We start from the raw sequence: 19,346 nt of genomic DNA, 5'->3' as shown, positions 1-19,346 counted from the left end.
TTGTGAATAGGCCACTTGAACAGCTTTATGAGATTGTTACTCTTGTTAATGAACTGCTACCCCTAATGCCACAATCAGCTATCCCACCAAATGGGGTCATTTTGCTATGAAGTGCTTCCTGAAAGTAGTTTGTTGGCTAGACCATATCTGGAAGATCAAGAGCCAAGGCAAAGTGAAAATGAACAAATGACTGCTTGGAATGAAGCTCAAGGTCCCTGGGAAACTCTGGTAGAAGCCATCTGATCAATGGAGGTGGGAGAGAAAATATCTAAGGTGGTTTTCCTCCATGGAAGCTTGGCTGAAGCTTGAGAATGAAGAAGAGAAGACTGTTCCTAAAAAGTAACCAGGACTTTCCCCTCTTCTACTCCATTTACCACTGTCTTTTATGAAAATACCTTCAAAATTGGCCAAAAATGACCCACGAGCTACTAAATCTGGTCTTCCAGCCTCCAAACTTGGTCTAAGACTCCATTAATGCTCCAGACCTGCAGTCCTTGTGGTCCAAATTTCCTTGATAACTGCATTGTTGCTCCATGTCATGTATGTACATGTGTACCTGTGGCTCTTAAATCTGTGTAACTAAGAAAAGATAACTGAATGGAATGTTGGCCAACTGGATCAAGAACCTATGACTCTAATACCACTTGTAATGAAGGAGGCAGGAGAGAGAGAAGGAAAGGAGAGAGAGAGGGTGCAGAAGAGAGAGAAATATTGCAGGAAGAGAGAGAAAGAGAGTGACGAGGAGAGAGAAAGACTAGAAAGAGAGAGAGAAAGACAGAAAGAGAGGAAGAAGCCATGAGAGCTTGGAGAAGGAGATGAAGATGAAAGGAGACTTGTATTAAAATCTGATGGTCCAATGTCAAGTCCCTTACATCTTATATACCCGCCACTGTAGCAGGTATTTTCCTTCATTATTTTATTCCCGTATTTCCCCCATATTCCCCATCTCTTACAATTGCATTGTCTCCAGTTGTGTAACGTACCTGCCCTTGATTATGTGAAGGATAACATTTCAGTAGTTGCCCAGAGTTTACCTTCCAGTCGTCACAATCCGTACTCTAACAAAAATGATCGGATTTTGCTAGTTAACCCTAGGTCTACCCCGCAGGGGAAGCATCCTTCCATTACCCACGAAGGACTGACCTGAAGGTTCCTAATTGATCTAACAATCACCTCAACAACTAGCTCACATCCGGAGGTGTCCTTTGAGAGGCTTCATGTCTAGAAGGAGCGATCACCATTACCCTTGGTTCATGGAGTACAACGCTTTTTTCTAGTGTAAGAGACTAAGAATTTATGAAATCCCTCGCAGTGCTCTGATGGCACAACCGCCGTACCTTTCCCCTAAGATAATTTATAGTTTGGGTTCTGAGACAAACCCTATGTAAGTCAGCGAATCAGCCCTTCCTAGAGTTTCTTCCTAACTTTTTTTTTTGGGAAACCTCTCAACTAACCAAGACCACCCTATCATAGGACTTGATTCTATCGGGAATCTATTCACCCACTTCCCTTTATGGAAGTTCTTAGTTATCAAATTACCTACCACATTACGTGAAACATATAAAAACAACTTCATTAATTAAAAAGAATCCTTTTATGCATAGTTGTTTGTTCGCATAATTTACTCAGGAACATACAATCAAAATAAAACAAATTCATTGATTATGTTCCATAATGTGTGTTCTCCTGTCCATACAAGAGAAAAATTGCAATTTCACGTGCTGCCTCATCTAGTTGATGACCAGGAAATCAGTGCAAATAAAGGCACCAAAATGTGCTCAACATGGAAACATCCTTTGCAAACTAATACTTTGCTTTTGTACTCTCTTGTCAAAAATCAAATATGAAGCAATGTAAAATGTGTAGTAAAAAAGGCTCACATTAAAAAAAATGTTGAAAGAAAAAGGAAAGGTCAAACCCTTTTGTCTCATTCCAAAAATTGAAAGGTCCTTAGACCTTAGCCAATGTATGCAAATTTGAATTTTATAATTCAAGAAAGGAAAAGGAGGTGGTTGCAGCCGTGGGATTTGGGGAGGTGGAAGGTTGAGATGGTTACACCCTCTCTCTTCCTTTATCTTCTCCTCTCATGGTTCATTTCTCCCTCTCTCATTTTGGCACAACACTTGCCTTCTTGTTCTTGCTTCCCTCTCTTGTGCTTTCATTGCAAGATCTTATGGAGAGTGAGGAAGAGGAAGAGGGTGAGGATGGTTTTAATCTATCTATTTCTTGTGTGTCTATCTCTTGTGTGTTTGGAGAGCATGGTTCTTGGTGAGAAGGAGAGTTTTCTTGCAGGTTTTCATGGCCAGCAATGTATTTGTAGCCTCTACCTAGCCAGTTTGTGGTTTATATTGTGCCGTGGCAGGGTGCTCTTCATTTGGTGCACTGGCCGGGAACAAGAGGTGGCTATGGAGCTTGCAAGAAATTCAAAGGTTTACAATCAGATTCAAGTCATGGACTGCTTTATCCTTGGGTGCATTCTCAAGAAGAGGAGGATTTTATGAGAAAATAGAGAAGAAGATGGCGGGTTACTGAGTAAATTCTGCCTTTCAGATAGTTATGTTCAAAAAAAAAAAAAAACGAACAGCTGGTCTGTACTTCCCTCCTTCCTCCTTTCTTACCTCTTGCAAACCTCGGTTCTGCCTCTCAACCTCCACCGCTTCATTTCCCCTATCATTAGTCTTCTTGTTACGCTACCTCCTTCCTCTCCAACCCCACCTTCCTTTGTTCATCCCACTCCACCCTCGCTATATCTACTCCACATGCGTTTTTCCTGACCCAATCGTTATCATTCGTGGCCATCAATGCCGGTGGTGTTACACCTCTCCTTCGCCAGTCTTCTGTCCATGCTCATTTTGGCATCTCTACTCCCTCTCGATGCCACCATACATTCCATTCTCCCTCATTCCATACTACAGTACCAGACGAACGCTTCAAGCCAGTACTACGTGATGTGCCTCAGGTCCTTCAGCCTGCCGCCCTGCTGATGCCGTCCAATAGCGATCGTGGCCACAAGCCAGTACTGTGTGTCAGATACAACGGTGCTCCTCATTATTCAGTGCATGACAAGATCAGCGGCCTGGTTTTTTTCACATAGCGAAAGCTTCAGAGACCTATTAAGCTATAATTATGTATCCGATCCTCCATATGGCACGAACATCACAACATTATTATATGTCGTATTTCAAAAATCCGTCAAAAATCCACACTGCCTTATCCTCTACCAAGCTCATCCTTTCAGTCCACATGCGTTCACATCAAGCAATGTCTTCTTTTTCTTTATCTCTATGCAAAAACCATTTAAATTCACAAAAGAAACCTTATTACTCTTTGTAGATTGTTCACGTGGATATCTTCTCTTTCGATGAATCTGCCCTTTTCCCTACTAAGACTGCCCTCTAAAACACCCAAGGATTTATTTTTTGTTTTTTTTTAAATTATTGCTCTTAATAGACTTACCTCTTCTTTTTCTTTTTTTTGAAAACTGGGTGGAGTACCTCATTTCCATATCTCTTGCGAGGGTGTGCTTATATATGATATCTTTTTCGGGTTTTCTTCATGAGCTTTATAGTGAGGTTATCTTTCATTCTAACTTAAGTGTGATGTTGCTCTTGTGCACAAATTGCTGAAAATCCCTATATTTCGAGTATTTGCTTGAAGTTTTATTTGGCATGCTTTTAACCCTAGGCTTCAACGTCCTAGTTGTGATTTTATTTTGTGTGTTATTTCCCTCCCTATCCAATGGAAATTCAAAGATCCAAGAAGAAAATGAAGACCGAAGATTGAAGATGAAGTTTTTCAAAGAGCTGATCGTGGTTCTTCTTCAAGTTTGTTCGCGGGGACACTTCACACTTAAGTGTGGGAGGAAATGATGACCAGGAAATCAGTGCAAATAAAGGCACCAAAATGTGCTCAACATGGAAACATCCTTTGCAAACTAATACTTTGCTTTTGTACTCTCTTGTCAAAAATCAAATATGAAGCAATGTAAAATGTGTAGTAAAAAAGGCTCACATTAAAAAAAATGTTGAAAGGAAAAGGAAAGGTCAAACCCTTTTGTCTCATTCCAAAAATTGAAAGGTCCTTAGACCTTAGCCAATGTATGCAAATTTGAATTTTATAATTCAAGAAAGGAAAAGGAGGTGGTTGTTGCAGCCGTGGGATTTGGGGAGGTGGGAGGTTGAGGTGGTTACACCCTCTCTCTTCCTTTATCTTCTCCTCTCACGGTTCATTTCTCCCTCTCTCATTTTGGCACAACACTTGCCTTCTTGTTCTTGCTTCCCTCTCTTGTGCTTTCATTGCAAGATCTTATGGAGAGTGAGGAAGAGAAAGAGGGTGAGGATGGTTTTAATCTATCTATTTCTTGTGTGTCTATCTCTTATGTGTTTGGAGAGCATGGTTCTTGGTGAGAAGGAGAGTTTTCTTGTAGGTTTTCATGGCCAGCAATGTATTTGCAGCCTCTACCTGGCAGGTTTGTGGTTCATATTGTGCCGTGGCAGGGTGCTCTTCACTAGCGCATCTGCACATCGCCAAGATCAAATCCACCTATAGCTAGCATTTTTAGGCATCCCAAGTAGAACTTGGGCCATAAAGGGGACCAAGTAGTTCCTAGGTGCATAAAGGATTTACTAGCCAGAGCCCCCCCAGCACCCTATCCATCTCCTACTTAATACGATCCCTGTTAGGATACCTCTCGCCATTGGAGCTGGTCCATACTTTCCGCGGTGGTTAAAACATCCCCTCTTGGTATGGGGATTCAACACCTATTCTTGGGGGAGGTATAGGGCTCCTCAATTTTTATCTATTCAAATGCTTAATTCAACCAGGATCTAATCTAGAAAATCACAAACAAGATTGATGTCTTCGAGCAATTATGACTTCAATCAATCATGCAACTTTCAAGTGATGATTAATCTAGTAGCAATCGATACTTGAATTTCACATAATGAACTCTTCCCCTTGGAATTTAACTAAGGGTATCTAGATTTTCAGGTCTCTAACTTCCCAAATTAAGGTTTATTCTTGTAGCCAAGTTTCTTGGCCTTAAGTCAGTTTCTTTAACTTAGAGTTATTTTCGGGTTTTTTAAAAAATATTCTATGAGAGCTTCTGGATTAAAACTATATCCTTGGCTAGTTTCTTTAGGGTTTTGTTCTTAGTAAATTCATATTGAATCACTAGTCTTCTTTTCTATGGGGAACATTAAAATTCCTCATGATTTCTCTTAAGTTTTAGGTTTTCATAGTTCCCCTAATAGTTTCTAGCCTATAAGATGTTCTAATAATTTACCAAGTGAATACTCTAAGATCACATTATTTCTCAAGAGACTTATCTTATTTCTATTGAATTCGGATATAAATTTTTAGAAAACCTATGGTATCACAATTTGGTAAAGGGTTGTTATCCACGCCCGTGACTCCATTAGTGACCCTCATGCTCCCAACTCCAACTGTTGCTTCCATGTCAGTAGGGTCATTCACGGTTTCCAATTTTAAATTCTTTTTCTTCGGGGCCATGACGGAAATATGATTCATAGAAGAAGAAGAACATGGCAGTAATACCAATTGGCAAGGGTGTAAGACTCTTAATGATGATAATGGATATTGCGGGAGTCAATTATGTAGGCTTGGTGGATGGCTCTTCTTGCCTCGTGGAGAGCAATACTTCTCTCTCTCTAGTAGACGAAATAAGGACAAGAGTAGAGGTATGACTTCTAATCGGATTGATAGTATAGGATAAAGTTCTTCAGTGTCTTCCCTTCTTGGATTAGAGTAGAAGAGGATGAGAGAACTTCAATGTATCCCCTTCCTTGGGTTGAATGGAATGATGTCACTTCGTCTCGCGGAATAGAGTCTCCTCCTTCTCGATCAGTGTCTCATCCTCATCAAGATTGTTCTTCTCCATCTTCCTAGTCATTCCCAAGCCCTCAATGTATAGTTTTGCAAGGGGGAGGGGCGCGGGGGGGGGGGGGGGGGAAAGAGAGGACACTCGTTTTTTTAGCATTTTTAAATGTCATCATCAATAACAAATAAAGAACGCTTTCTTTTAGCGCTTTTGGTGACATCATTGATGATGTCAAAGAGGGAGCTCCATTGTAATGAAGGAGGCAGGAGAGAGAGAAAAAGAGGAGAGAGAGAGAGAGGGTGCAAAAGAGAGAGACAGATTGTAGGAAGAGAGAGAAAGAGAGTGAAGAGGAGAGAGAAATACTAGAAAAAGAGAGAGAAATATAGAAAGAGAGAGAAAGAAGCCATGAGAGCTTGGAGAAGGAGATGAAGATGAAAGAAGACTTGTATTAAAATCAGATAATAAAAAATCAAGTCCCTAACACCTTATATACCAGCCAGTGTAGCTAGTATTTCCCCATTATTAAATCCCCTTCTTTTACATTCCAAGAGCTTCAGGAGGCCTATTTGTTAGATGTTGATTTCAGCCACATTTTCCAAAAATTACAGCAAGGGCATGTAGAAGAAAACTCTCCATATCAGCTTAAGAATGGTCTCTTATGGTTTCAGGGCAGGATTGCCATCCCATACACTTCCCCATTCAAGAAAAAGATCATGCAAGAGATGCATTCTTCACCTACAGTTGGTCACTTGGGAATTTTTAAAACTTATGACAAAATTACTAAAAGCTTTCATTGGAAAGGCCTATGGAAGGATGTAAATGATTTTATCTTGAGCTACGTGCCATGTCAACAGAACAAAGACATCACCTTAAAACCAGCTGGTTTACTACAGCCATTGCCTTTGTCCGAAGGAAAATGGACACACATCACCATGGACTTCATAACCGGCCTACTACTGGTGACCAAGAAGGGGTGGAACAACATCTATGTAGTTGTGGATAGACTCACCAAGGTAGCCCATTTCATTCCTACAAAGATTCAATATAATGCTTCTCAAGTAGCTAGCCAATTCATGGAACATGTTTTCAAATTACATGGCTTACCACAGGTCATTGTACATGACCGGGATGCTAATTCATGAGCAATTTTTGGCAGGCAGTTTTCAGCTCTATGGGCACTCAGTTAGCCCCTTCAACTACTTACCATGCACAGACTGATGGCCAAATAGAGAGGGTTAAGAAGTGGCTGGAAACTTACTTGAGGCATTTATGTTATGATGCGCAGAATACTTGGGACTTGTGGTTGCATCTGGCTGAGTTTGCCTATAACAACTCTATACACTCTAGCATTGGAGTTTCACCATTCAAGGCATTGTATGGCTATAAGGTGCCCCTCCCCACGGTTATCTTCAATGATAAAATAAACCCAGAAAGTAAGGAGGAATTGGATAAAATGCAGGCCTTACTTCAGCAGTGCAAAGTCAACTTGAAGAACGCTCAGGATCAAATGAAGCTTTATGCTGATGAAAAAAGAAGGGATGTTGAATTCCAAGAAGGGGATTTGGTGCTTTTGAAGGTGCCCAAGTCCAAATATGCCACCCTTAAGGATGGGTCCCCAACAATAAGTTGGCACACAGGTTCTATGGGCCATATTGGATTATCAAAAGAGTGGGAGACTTGGCATATCAGCTAGCACTACCGCCATCCACGAAAATTCATAATGTCTTCCATGTGAGCCAATTGAAGCCTTTCATTGGATCATTAGTGGATTATGTTGAGGAGTTACCACCGATAGATGAAGAAGGCATCATTCAATACATACCCGAGCAAATCATAGGATAAAGGGAAAAGAAGCTTCGCTCTCACTTTATCATGGAATACTTGATTAAGTGGCAATGTTTACCACTTGAGGAAGCTTCTTGGAGGCCAGCTTTAGTTTTGGAAGAGTTCCCATACCTATTAGAAGCAGATTTGGCTGAAATCTAGCTAACAATGGCCCTGTTTTCTCTCAGAATGATTGCAGACAGCTCTCTGTTTCAAAGCAGGTTTTACCCTGCACTATGGACAGCAACGCACACCATACATGGACTGAAAGTAATCCTTGAGAGCTCCATTTTGATATACAGCCCACCCTGATCAAAGCCTCCTACAGAAAGTTATGACAAATTTACTATAGCATGGTCCTATAGTAAACAGCTTGCTGTCCACTGTCTGCAACTCACATTCACTAAATATACTTGGGTCAAAATACATTTTTATAATTCCCCAATAAGACCCATGTAACGTACATACCCCAATGACCCGACATACGCAATAATACCTCTTCATTCATTTGTATACCCTTGTAATAATGCAGTAGAGTAGTACTGTGATCTACTCCTACCCAGTTAGCATAAGTGCCCAAATTGTTTTTGAGGGCAAAAACCTTCGAGTGGGGATGGAATGTAAGAGAGGGGGATTTAATAATGGGAAAATACTAGCTACATTGGCTCGTATATAAGGTGTTAGGGACTTGATTTTTTATTATCAAATTTTAATACAAGTCTCCTTTCATCTTCATCTCCTTCTCCAAGCTCTCATGGCTTCTTTCTCTCTCTTTCTATTTTTCTCTCTCTTTTTCTAGTATTTCTCTCTCCTCATCACTCTCTTTCTCTCTCTTCTTGTAGTCTTTCTCTCTCTTCTACACCCTCTCTCTCTCCTCTCCTTCTCTCTCTCCTGCCTCCTTCATTACATCCATTTTGTAGCACAAAGATAAAAAATTATGAATCTATGGGCAAGCACCGAATGGTGCATCGTTGGGCGACCGTCACTCCAAGGCTTATGACTAAGGTGGTGACCAAGGCATAGACCTTGGCATCTTGGCCTTGGCATACTTGGAAATGGGCTACAAAGGCTTTGTTGGCACTGTTGGTTGTGCGCAAGAAGCTCCCACTAGCTTGTAGGAAAATCTTCCTGGGAGGTCACCCATCCTGGCAGTGTCGTCACCCAAGTGCACTTAACTATCAAGTACCTATTCCCATGGCTAAAGAGCTATCTTAAGAAAGCTTGCTAAAAGAATACACCCCAAGAAGATTGATTCCTACCCTGAAAGAGATCAATACAACTCTTCCTATCTTAGTCCTAATCTTTTCATAGCTATCAATATGTTTAGCAACAAATCTTCTACATCCCTATTCATTCAATTCTTTATCATTTCCCTTCTTTTTGTACCCTTTTATCTATACATCATTTAGAAAAGGAATGGTAAGATGAGGTATATAATCCCTTAATAATTTATTAAATTCTTTATCATTTCCTTTGTCTATACATCATCTAGGAAAGGCATGGTAAGATGAGGTATATAAACCCTTAATACTTTATTCATTGCATTCATCATGTGTGCAATAAAATTCCTTACCCCCATGGTAAAGCACACATCCATGCTAATCATTGTTTCTTCATGGTAGTAGGATTCATGCCTTCAATTGCTAACTAGAGTGTAAGTCACTCAATGAATATACGGCTTTACCAACAAAATCCTCAACATACTCATCCACAATTGAACTTGCTCCCATATTCTTGATAGTTCTCTTATTAACTAATTTCATATCTTGAATGAAACTCATTTTCCCATTCTTCTTGGGCATTGTAAACCACCTATTTGAGTAAGGAATTGAAGAAGAATCCAAAATCCCCACCTTTACCTTTTCATTCAATTGATTGATCAACTTAGAGAGATGAGAATTCGGCATTGCAATTGGTTACAAGTTCCATGGAACATGTAGAATAGTAAATATTGACCGTAGGTACAACTATACCCAAATCCACAACGAGTCTCCCATAGGTAAAATACAAAAGCTTTTCCATGCCTCTCCACAAAACATTACTTCTCTGCAAGAAAATGAAAGTCATCACATCCTATATTCATCTCTTTGATAGATTCTACAATAAACATGTTATCCAATCCCTTTCGAATCCCCCAACTTCAACTAACAAGAAGCCAACTCAATCATTTCCTCACTCTCTCTCCCGGGGGGTCCACTAGGGTTTATCGTATGGTACCATGTGAGTGTAAGGGAGGGGGTTATTTAAGGGAAGGAATGTACATTTTATAAGGTAAGGTCCCATAAATAGGAGGTAGATAAGGGGTATTTTCATATATTTCTTACACGCAGGTGATGTCTCCTTATGTGAATCCCCCATGCTCTCTCTAGGCAAGGGCAATGCAATTGCTTTCACATTTGTATCCACTATCCAATTGCTTTCACATTTGTATCCACTATCTTATACTTCATATCTACTTTTTCTTTAGTCCTCTCATATAAGCATAGGCAGTTCTACTTCACAAAGTTTGATATCACCTAGCTTATATTGAAAAAAACATGTTTGAACCATGTTATTTTTAGCTTTTAATCTAGATTTCAGCATAGCAAAAAGTTCACTACTATATCCATATAAGACTTCCCATTGTAGATCCCAGATATGCATTCATCAGTTTTTAACAAACCATTTTTTTCATGTCTTTCTGTGCTTTAAAAATATACTACCTTACATCCCTTTTTATGGTCTCAACCCTTTGAAAACATACTAAACTTCTTGCTGAAAGTTCAATACACCTTGTAGAAAAAGCACTTATGTCTACTATTGGAGGCTAGAGCTATTGCATATCATTGTACTCCCACTTTAAAATTTTTCCTATTGAAAATTCAATTATGGACATTTCCTTCACTCATTTATATTCAGTGGCAAAGGATAGTCCTTTAGTGTATCAGACTTCCTTGCATGATTCACATAAATAGTAAAAATGTAACGTGTCCCCCTGTTCGCTCGTGGGACATGTCTTAGCAGCCCATCAGAAAGAGAGTCTAGAAAGCGTTGCCCGGCACTCCCAAGGAATGTCACGGGGTTTGCGATCTAGGTCTTCTTGAGCCACGAAGTGGAAGCATTCCGGCTGTTCCCACTTAGGACCAACCTAAATCAGGGTTTCCCTAATGGTCAAGTTCCTCGGAGGTAACTAGCGTCGAGCCCCAGACAAACTACTTTACGCAAAAACATCAGGGTCGAAGCGGATTTATACTACACTTGGTTCAAGGAGAATGGGAAACGAGAGGGATGCAAAGCTCGACCTCTCTGCCCGTAAGGCATAGTCCCATTCCGTTCCCCTAAAATAGTATAAATTGGGACTCTAGCTCTCTAGATTCTAGATCATTGCTACCTTGCTGATGGACCTAAAAACGGGCCGGCACTGGCTCATGCACTAGCCGGGCCTCGTCACTACGCACAAGACAACCCCTCGGCCTCGCGGCCAGGAGCGTCTATCAAAATCTCTGCCTTCCTAAACATTGCGCTTGTAATACGTTGTAGTCCAACTAATCCTAACCCAATATTACTCCTTAGAGGGAGTCCCTTTCACATAGCCAAAAGGCTCGAATCACATACACATGGGGTTCCTCCTACGGCTGAATGCCGTCAACCCTCTGCGACTCTCCTACACCTTGGGGATTGGCCCCTCGATGCGTCGCTCAACATCTAAACATTTCGCACAAAAGTCACTCAAGGTACCAAATAAGTGTGTCCAGGAGTGTACCATTTTCTCCTCACTTGCTTTCCCCTTTGGGACCCACATCTACCTACAGCATGGGTACCTCACTACCTCTCAACGTAGGTCATGTTCTAATAAAACAATTGCAATGCATGTCCAGGAGCTGGTCACTGATACTTTTTAAATTCTTTTCATGGTCTATGCATTTGGTGGATGCCTAGTGCTCAAACATTTAGCAAAACAGTATCGTGCACAAGTGCAAAACCATTCTTTTAATGATTTCCAACTATCGTTCGTGCTTCGTTGCCTGGGCCTAGTACCGAGGTGATCCTCGTGCTACTAAGCTCTTAATTTTAATTATCATCCGTCCTAAATGCTATGCATGGAAATAAGCAACTTTTCCATTATCTCACACGGCATTTAGACATATTTCAACTTCTCTACCCTTCCCCGTTTAAATATTGCATCGTTGCATAGATTTACGAGGCATTTTACCATCATTTTATGTGTAAAAAACGGGAAAAACACACTAGAACAAGAAGTTGGGGTTGAACTGAGGCAAATCCTCATGCTTCAGTCCCCACAAACATTCACAAACATTGTTCTTAATTTTCATTAATTTTCCGCACCCAAAATACATTTTTCCCCTATTTTTAGTGATTTTTCTCTATTTTCCTTGTATTTTCCCTTATTTTTTGCATTATTTAATTACTGAAAATTCAAAACAGGTTCTGGGCTATGGCCCTTAGTTCCTTCTTGCAGCAAAAATGAAAATTTAGTTGGTGTTCCTATTCATTTTTCCATTTTTATGACCAAAAACATCATTTTCCCTTGATTTTCCATATTTTACGTGTTTTAGTGTATTATTTTGAACCACAAGATGCATATTTTTCTAATTTTTAGATTATGATCAGCAAGTACTCATGGAAAACAACAACATAAACAATTTTTAGCCCACATGAACAACATTTTATCAATCAAAAGCCATAAAATCTCAAATTTCCTTTGAAAAAATTGAATTACCGCTTATTTGCGTGTTTCGGGTTTCATGTCCATGGCTGTAAATTTGAAAATCAGCAGCACTTCATGCTCAGCACGATCACAAATCGCCATTTCCAGCCCGTGGAGCAATCCGATCCATGCCGGACAAGCCTCCATCATTCTTTCTTCTTCCTTCTTCTTCCCACATGAACTCCCTCTTAGAGGAGAGAGAGGGAGGAGAGAGAAAGACTGATTTTCTCTCTCCCTCTATAGGCTGCCATTCCCTGCGTGAACTGAAGCGATGTAGAGCGAAGATCGAATGTGGAAACCTGATATAATTGAATCCATGGCTTATTCTTTAGCCTGCATCTCGATTTGAGGGGGGGGGACGCCGTTTTTTTCGCGCGGATCCCTGCACGGCACTACCTTGGGCACGATGAAAAAAATAGGGGGGGTGAGGAGCCAAAGGGCACCCCCCACTAATCACACCCTTTGAAATTTCAAATTTGGCCCCTTTTTGGGCACCCTAGCCGGTTTCGGGCCAACTTCCTCATACGAGCTCCGATTGACGTGCTGTAAATTTCTGGGCGTCCGTCTCGGCATCCCGTACAGGCTTGCAGCTCCGACATCTCGTCCTGACTGACAGAAAAATTACTAAAAATCCAGACGTGTCACTTGGGCGCCCGTCGACTGCTTGTCGCTTAAAATCGTCCTAGATCGAGCCGCCGCCTTTGACGGTGAATATTTTCCCCTTGTTATTCCCGGCACTTCCCGGCACCTAAATTCCACTCTCATTGGCGACCACGGGATAGGGCGACTCAGCCCAAGGAGAACAAGGCATCGGCATCAGGACCTGTCTTGGAACCCAAGAACCTACCAAGCCCTCGCAAGGCGACACTTAATCCTTTTCTAACGCTCACTTTTATTTTCGCTCCAACCTTCCTTGTTTTGTCATTTTTTTTCCAGCAAGAAGCCACCCCTAGGAAGACAAGGTATCGGCCCCGGGTCTGATTCGTCCCCGGGAACCTACCAGGCTTTCGCAAGGCAATGATCAACTACTTACACATTTTCATCCCTTTTCTTTTCTTGGGATAGGGGTTAGAACCCCTTTTTACACACCTTCGTATTTATAGTCATCTTGTAGGATATTCAGGATTTCTTGGCATCATTATTATTATCTTCTGGCAGGCTTCTCTAACTGCCTCACTACTAACAAGAACTCCTAGAACGACTACCTAGCAGGCTAGCAGAACAGGGCCACTAGGACTTCCTTCTAAAACAGGTCTTTCGATGCCTGACAATGTCTTTACAGGAGGCCATGACTACTCCGACCTCCCTCAAACATACATAGCCTAAACCTAGGACTTCATGCCTTGGTTGCCGGTCCCCAACAAAAATATATCCCCTCGACAAGTACAAAGACACATATAACAGGAAAGAAAAGTACTCGTAAAGGAGAAATATCACCTGGATTGGCCACAAGTAGCTTCCATCGCAGCAAAGGCTCCACCAAATTCCACTAACCACGAAACCTGTCCAGCACAACACTTAAAACAAAAACCCAATTAAACGCACCCGCACTAGACAGGGAAATGGCCCTCTTGGCCTAATGAAATGAAACTTGACTTTGCTACAAAACTGAATCGGCCCTCTTGGCCTAATGAAGTCAACAATACTACGCATAACATCCACCTGGAAACAACCATGATAGACAGCAAAGCATACCATTCCCAGGGAAACAGAGGCTCGAAGCCCTAAACTAGGTGCATTAGATTATGACCCATCCCTCCTGCGTATATCGCAAGAGGTGTTCGCATCACATGTCGTCTAATCAATCTATGGGTCCAAGATAATAAAGGTAGATGAGTCTCGCTTACCCTCTACATCACCCAGACCAACCATCGTCTGCCAAAGAGGGCATGTTCAGAAAGCATACCCCACAAACGACCAGGTCCTGTCTCACCATCAATAGATATATCGGGACAAGGGCCACAATTAAAGAAGAGGTCTTCTTCATACGCGAAATTAGCCAATGAATCGGGAAACTGATTCAATCAGCTGAACCCCCGCCGTCATGCATGCATGCACTTTGCGCCACATATCACGTAAGTTGTAACAATGAATTGCATTTTTAGATACCCCCAGTCAGTCAAGTCAGTCTAAGTAGGGGTTGGGATTGCGAAATCGACTCACTATGCATTAATGGTTACGTAATAACGAACTCAATCTAATTTGTACATGGTTAAAATGAATTTGATAATGTTCACCCATCCACGTTCACTACACCATAAGGTTACGCAATGCGTTTACGGGGGTTGGAATTTGTTAAGTCCAAGATGTTGGTCTTATTCATCTGTCTTTATTTTGTTGGTCCAAGTCTTGGATTCTGTTTGAGTCTAGTTATTGTTTGGGGTACGGTGTGTTTAAGTTTTTTTTATTGATTGATTGATTCTATGGGGTATTAGGTGCCTTCTTGTTGCATAGCATGAAGCTTTCGATCACACGAGTACGTAGGTCATGTCAAAATTTTTCCGTAGGATGTGGATTGTTTGGGGAAGTCTGGTTCAGTCTAGTCCGGTCATCTATCCTTTGTTTTGATATTCTTCTCAGTGATGATTTGTCTGGGTTTTGCAGGAAAATTTTCGTCTTTTTCCTTGGTTGTATGTGTGGGTTTTTTGTTGTAGTCTGAATGGCATCTACCTCTATTCCTCCTATTGTCATCCAACATGTGACGTTGCCAATGCATGACTATGCTCTTCTCCTGGAGGCGGATTGCATTCATCGTGCTAGTCTTCGTCCTTTTGTGACTTTGAAGTTTTCGCTAGTGGACAACACAACTTGCTACTCCTTCCTGGCATCCTACAAGAACCAGTCTGGCTTGGTTTATAACCAACGCTTTTGCTTATCCACCGCCAATATCAGTTATGTGTTGTGTTTGCCTCTCTTAGCGTCTTTCATCCCTAGTGGAAATCAATTATTAACAGCTAAGGAGATCCTTTCTCTCATGCAGAAAGAAACCTCTACTTCTTTGGTCTCCAACAAAGTTATCATTAGTTCTGGGGTTTCTGTAGCTCATATCTCCTCTCCAATATGGAAACAACTTTGCCACTAGTTTCTACAAGACAGGTTCATGTCAGGGAAGCCTACTTCCAAATGTCTCTCCAAGGAGCTACTCACTGCTTCTGTTAGAATCCTAGAGGAAGCCAATTTCAATTGGGCAACATTCATGCTCACAAACATGGATCATCATTTTCAGAGAGTTCGGAAAGGTCAAGGTAGTAATGTCTCCTATAGTGTTTTTCTTCAGAAGATTATCTCCCTTGGACCTCCTCCTGGTGGTGTCCCAATTCCTGATCCTGCTCCTCTTCCAAAGTAGCCTCCACCTTCTGTTCCAATTCCTCCTCCATTACAGCCCAATTCTGATTCGGAGAATGAGCCCCCGGCCAGGTTCTCTCACAGTAAAAGAATACGTACTAAAGGGCCCCTTAGTCCTATTTCTATTTCAATTTCTGATTCTCCTACACAGGACTCCATTCCTCCTGTTTCTGCCAGTTCCCTTCCTTCATTCTTGTCATGTCCTAATCTATTTGCAGCACAAAGGGATGGGCAATTGGATAAACAAATCCCTACTTCCTTACAAACAATGTTAGCTGGACCTTTGCTTCCTCAACTAGTTTCTGGTATCCAAGCTATATTGGAGACTTCACTGATGACTTGTCTTCAGTCCATTTACACAGGGATGTATACTTCCTTGCAAGACAAAGTGGAATCCCTGACTAGTCAATTGAGTAAGGCTTTGGAGGATCTAGCATCTAAGAAAGCCGCCCTAGCAGATATTTACAAACAAATGACTGAAGCTACTACCCTGATCTTACGGGGCATTTGCAGATTTCTGATGAGGAGGATTTGAATTTTTATGTGGGAGATGTGATCTTACAAGCAGTGATGTATGTGCACTCAGTTGAGCTCCTGTTAGCAAATAGTTTGAAGCATTATCATGAGCAGATGTCTCGGTGTAGAGGACATGCTTGGCATCTACCTTTGGAAGATGTTGCTTTAGAACCTCATCGTCTTAGGGGTGTATTCCACAAATCTGATATCTAGCCTTTGCAAACTCAACTGTTGCATCATATTACTGATCATCCATTATTCACTGATTCTTTTTTCCAAGATCTTGCTTCTCGTTGTTCTTTTTATCCGTTAGATCCCACTGATCTTTTGTCTTATTCTCTTATGTCTTATCATTTTCCGTTATATATTTCCCTCCTCACTTCCAACCTTGACACTATTCCTCTGTTGTCTTTTACTCCTTCTAATTTCCCTCCTCACTTCCAACCCTGACACTATTCCTCTGTTGTCTTTTACTCCTTCTAATTTCCCTCACATTCCTGTTTTTACTTTTTGTCCTTTCATTGCCGATTCGACATTATCACCTACCCCTTCCGAACCTCCTCTTGTAGTTTCTCCTGTTCCTTTAGTTTTCTCAGCAAATTCCCTTCATAAGTTTTTGCTGAATTTTCCATCTCTTCCATCTTCCTTATCTCTTCATTTCCCTTCTTTTTATGATCTATCCTATCCTCCTTTACAATGCTCTCCTCTTATTCCATTCCCCTCTCCTTTCAATTACATTAACCTTCCTCCTCAATCAGTGCTGGATACACCTGGGTATGATAGTGACATACTTCGTCGACGACAATGGACACTACATGATTCTATGACAGGAACTGGCCTTTCATTCCAGGGTCCTAGGGATATCTCTACAGCATGTTCGAACTCTTACCTTCATTTTGCTCGAGTGCATGCTCATTCTGAGGATACCTCTGTACGTCTTGCAGCTCATTTTTGCTGGTACCTTGCTTTTATGCATCAGCAGTCTAATCTGAACACTTGCAAGTGTATCCCCCATTTGATCATCAATCTGAATGTGGATGTGACTGCTGCTCAGATGGATATCCTATATTACTTCGCACAAGCTTTTCCTACCAGGTTTCTTATTTTGCTGAAAAGGATGTGTTGTATACAGTTCCTTCAAAATGTGCCTTTGCATTTTGTAGATGAGAATAAAACTCTGGAGTGTCTCAAGTCTAGCATGCAGTTTAAGAAGAAGTGTATGCATCCTGCTTAGCAGTGGAGTTCTTTTTGGATGTATCAATTCTTTTTCTTAAATGAAAATCTTTTTCTGTGCTCTCCATTTTTTGGGGGCATGTGCCATTTAGATTACCTGGTGTTGTGTTTGTGTGAGTTGTGTATGTGGTATGTATATATTGTTTATCTTTGTTGGATGGAGCTGAAGTTGAAGATGGATTGATGAAGAAGACATTGGACTACAAGCTAGTAGAAGATGATGTTGATTCAAAGAAAACTCTTATACCATTTATGACTTTGTATTTGCTAACTTTTTTTAAAAAAATGGAGATAATATCCAAAAGGATGTTTTCATTTCGTTGTAGTGTTTTCTAGATATACAGGTGATACGTTGGGGTCGTGGTTTGGGGTGATTATTGAAGATACTAAAGAAGATCAAATTGAGCTCTTTACTGAACTTACATTCTTCTTTTCCTTAGGTTGCAAGGATGCTTCCTTTCTAAGTGTGGGGATATGTTGAGAGTGGAAAAAGGCTAAAATTTTTATTGATTTTTGTTGTTTTTGAGGTTTGAATAGTTGATTTTTGATGGATTTAGAGTGATGCATGGTTGTTAATGGAAGTGTTTGAGAGTAATTTGGATGATATTGATTATGTTTTGGAAGTTCATGATGATTTTTAGTGGAAGTATGAAGCTCTATTATGTTCTGGTAGGTTTTGTTGAGGTTCTAATTGGTTCTGATACCTTTTGTATAGCTTCTGTTTTGTTCTGATTTTCTTTTGTATGAAGCATGAAATCTTTTGAAAGCTTATTGAATAGTTTTTCATAGTTTGGAATGGTTTTAGTATGAGTTATGAGGATTTGATGTTCTCTAATGACCTTTTGTAACCCTCTGTAAATCTTTTGTAGAGCCTCTGTCTCTATTCTGACTCTGCTCTGTTCCTGTTCTGTTCTATTTTGTAGATCTTCTGTAAGTGTTATGTGGAATGTATGTGTGACTTTGGGAAAGTTTTCTAAATTTTGAAAAGGATGAATCTAAGTTCAAAAGAGCTAAAACAAATGGAAAAGCAGCTGCTGAAGACTGAAGAGAAGACTAGAGTGACAAAGACAGGAGCGAGATATGAAGGGTTATTGTAGTGGCTCTGGTGTCTCTTCGACACAGACCTACCTCTTGGGAGGTATATCCACGACCTAAGAAGGATTATTGAGAGTCATTATTGAGTATTGTAGTGAGGAGATGATGTATTATTGATAGAGAGAGAGAGAGAGAGAGAGAGAGAGAGAGAGAGAGAGAGAGAGTCAGAGATAGCCAATTCTATCAAAATAATGTATCTTTATATGAGAGATTGAGAGAGAAAACTATGAAGACATTGAAAATGAATACTATGTGATTGATTTCCATTCAAAAATGGTGTATTCTTTTATGTTCATTGTTCTATTAATAGATTCTATGAAGAAATTGAAGATTATGGTTGATTCTATCAAATTCGTGGGAGATATCTATTATGATGCTGCATGAAGATTTGATGTTTTCCTTGTTTTGGTCATCAAAAGAATGAAATAAAAGCTTGTTGATGTTACAAGATAGATTTTCTTGCAATAGAATCCCTTTTTCTCAGGTGTCTCTCTTGGGGCTCCATTGCTACATGGATGGTGCTTCTTGTATAAGGATTCATGTCTACATCCTTTAGGTCTCCTAACACCAAATCCTCAAACATGTTGAGGTGGAACTTATTCATGTCTACATCCTTTAGGTCTCCTAACACCAAATCCTCAAACATGTTGAGGTGGTGCTTCTTGTATAAGGATTCATGTCTACATCCTTTAGGTCTCCTAACACCAAATCCTCAAACATGTTGAGGTGGATCTTATTCATGGCAGTGTTGTCCTAAGCACCTGAGAACACTATGTGGATCTTGCT

Source organism: Lygodium microphyllum, chromosome 12 (genome assembly GCF_053477565.2).
Source record: "Lygodium microphyllum isolate KBCC chromosome 12, Lygodium_microphyllum_v1.1.10, whole genome shotgun sequence".
NCBI lineage: Eukaryota > Viridiplantae > Streptophyta > Polypodiopsida > Schizaeales > Lygodiaceae > Lygodium > Lygodium microphyllum.
Note: the sequence above shows the minus strand (reverse complement) of the source record.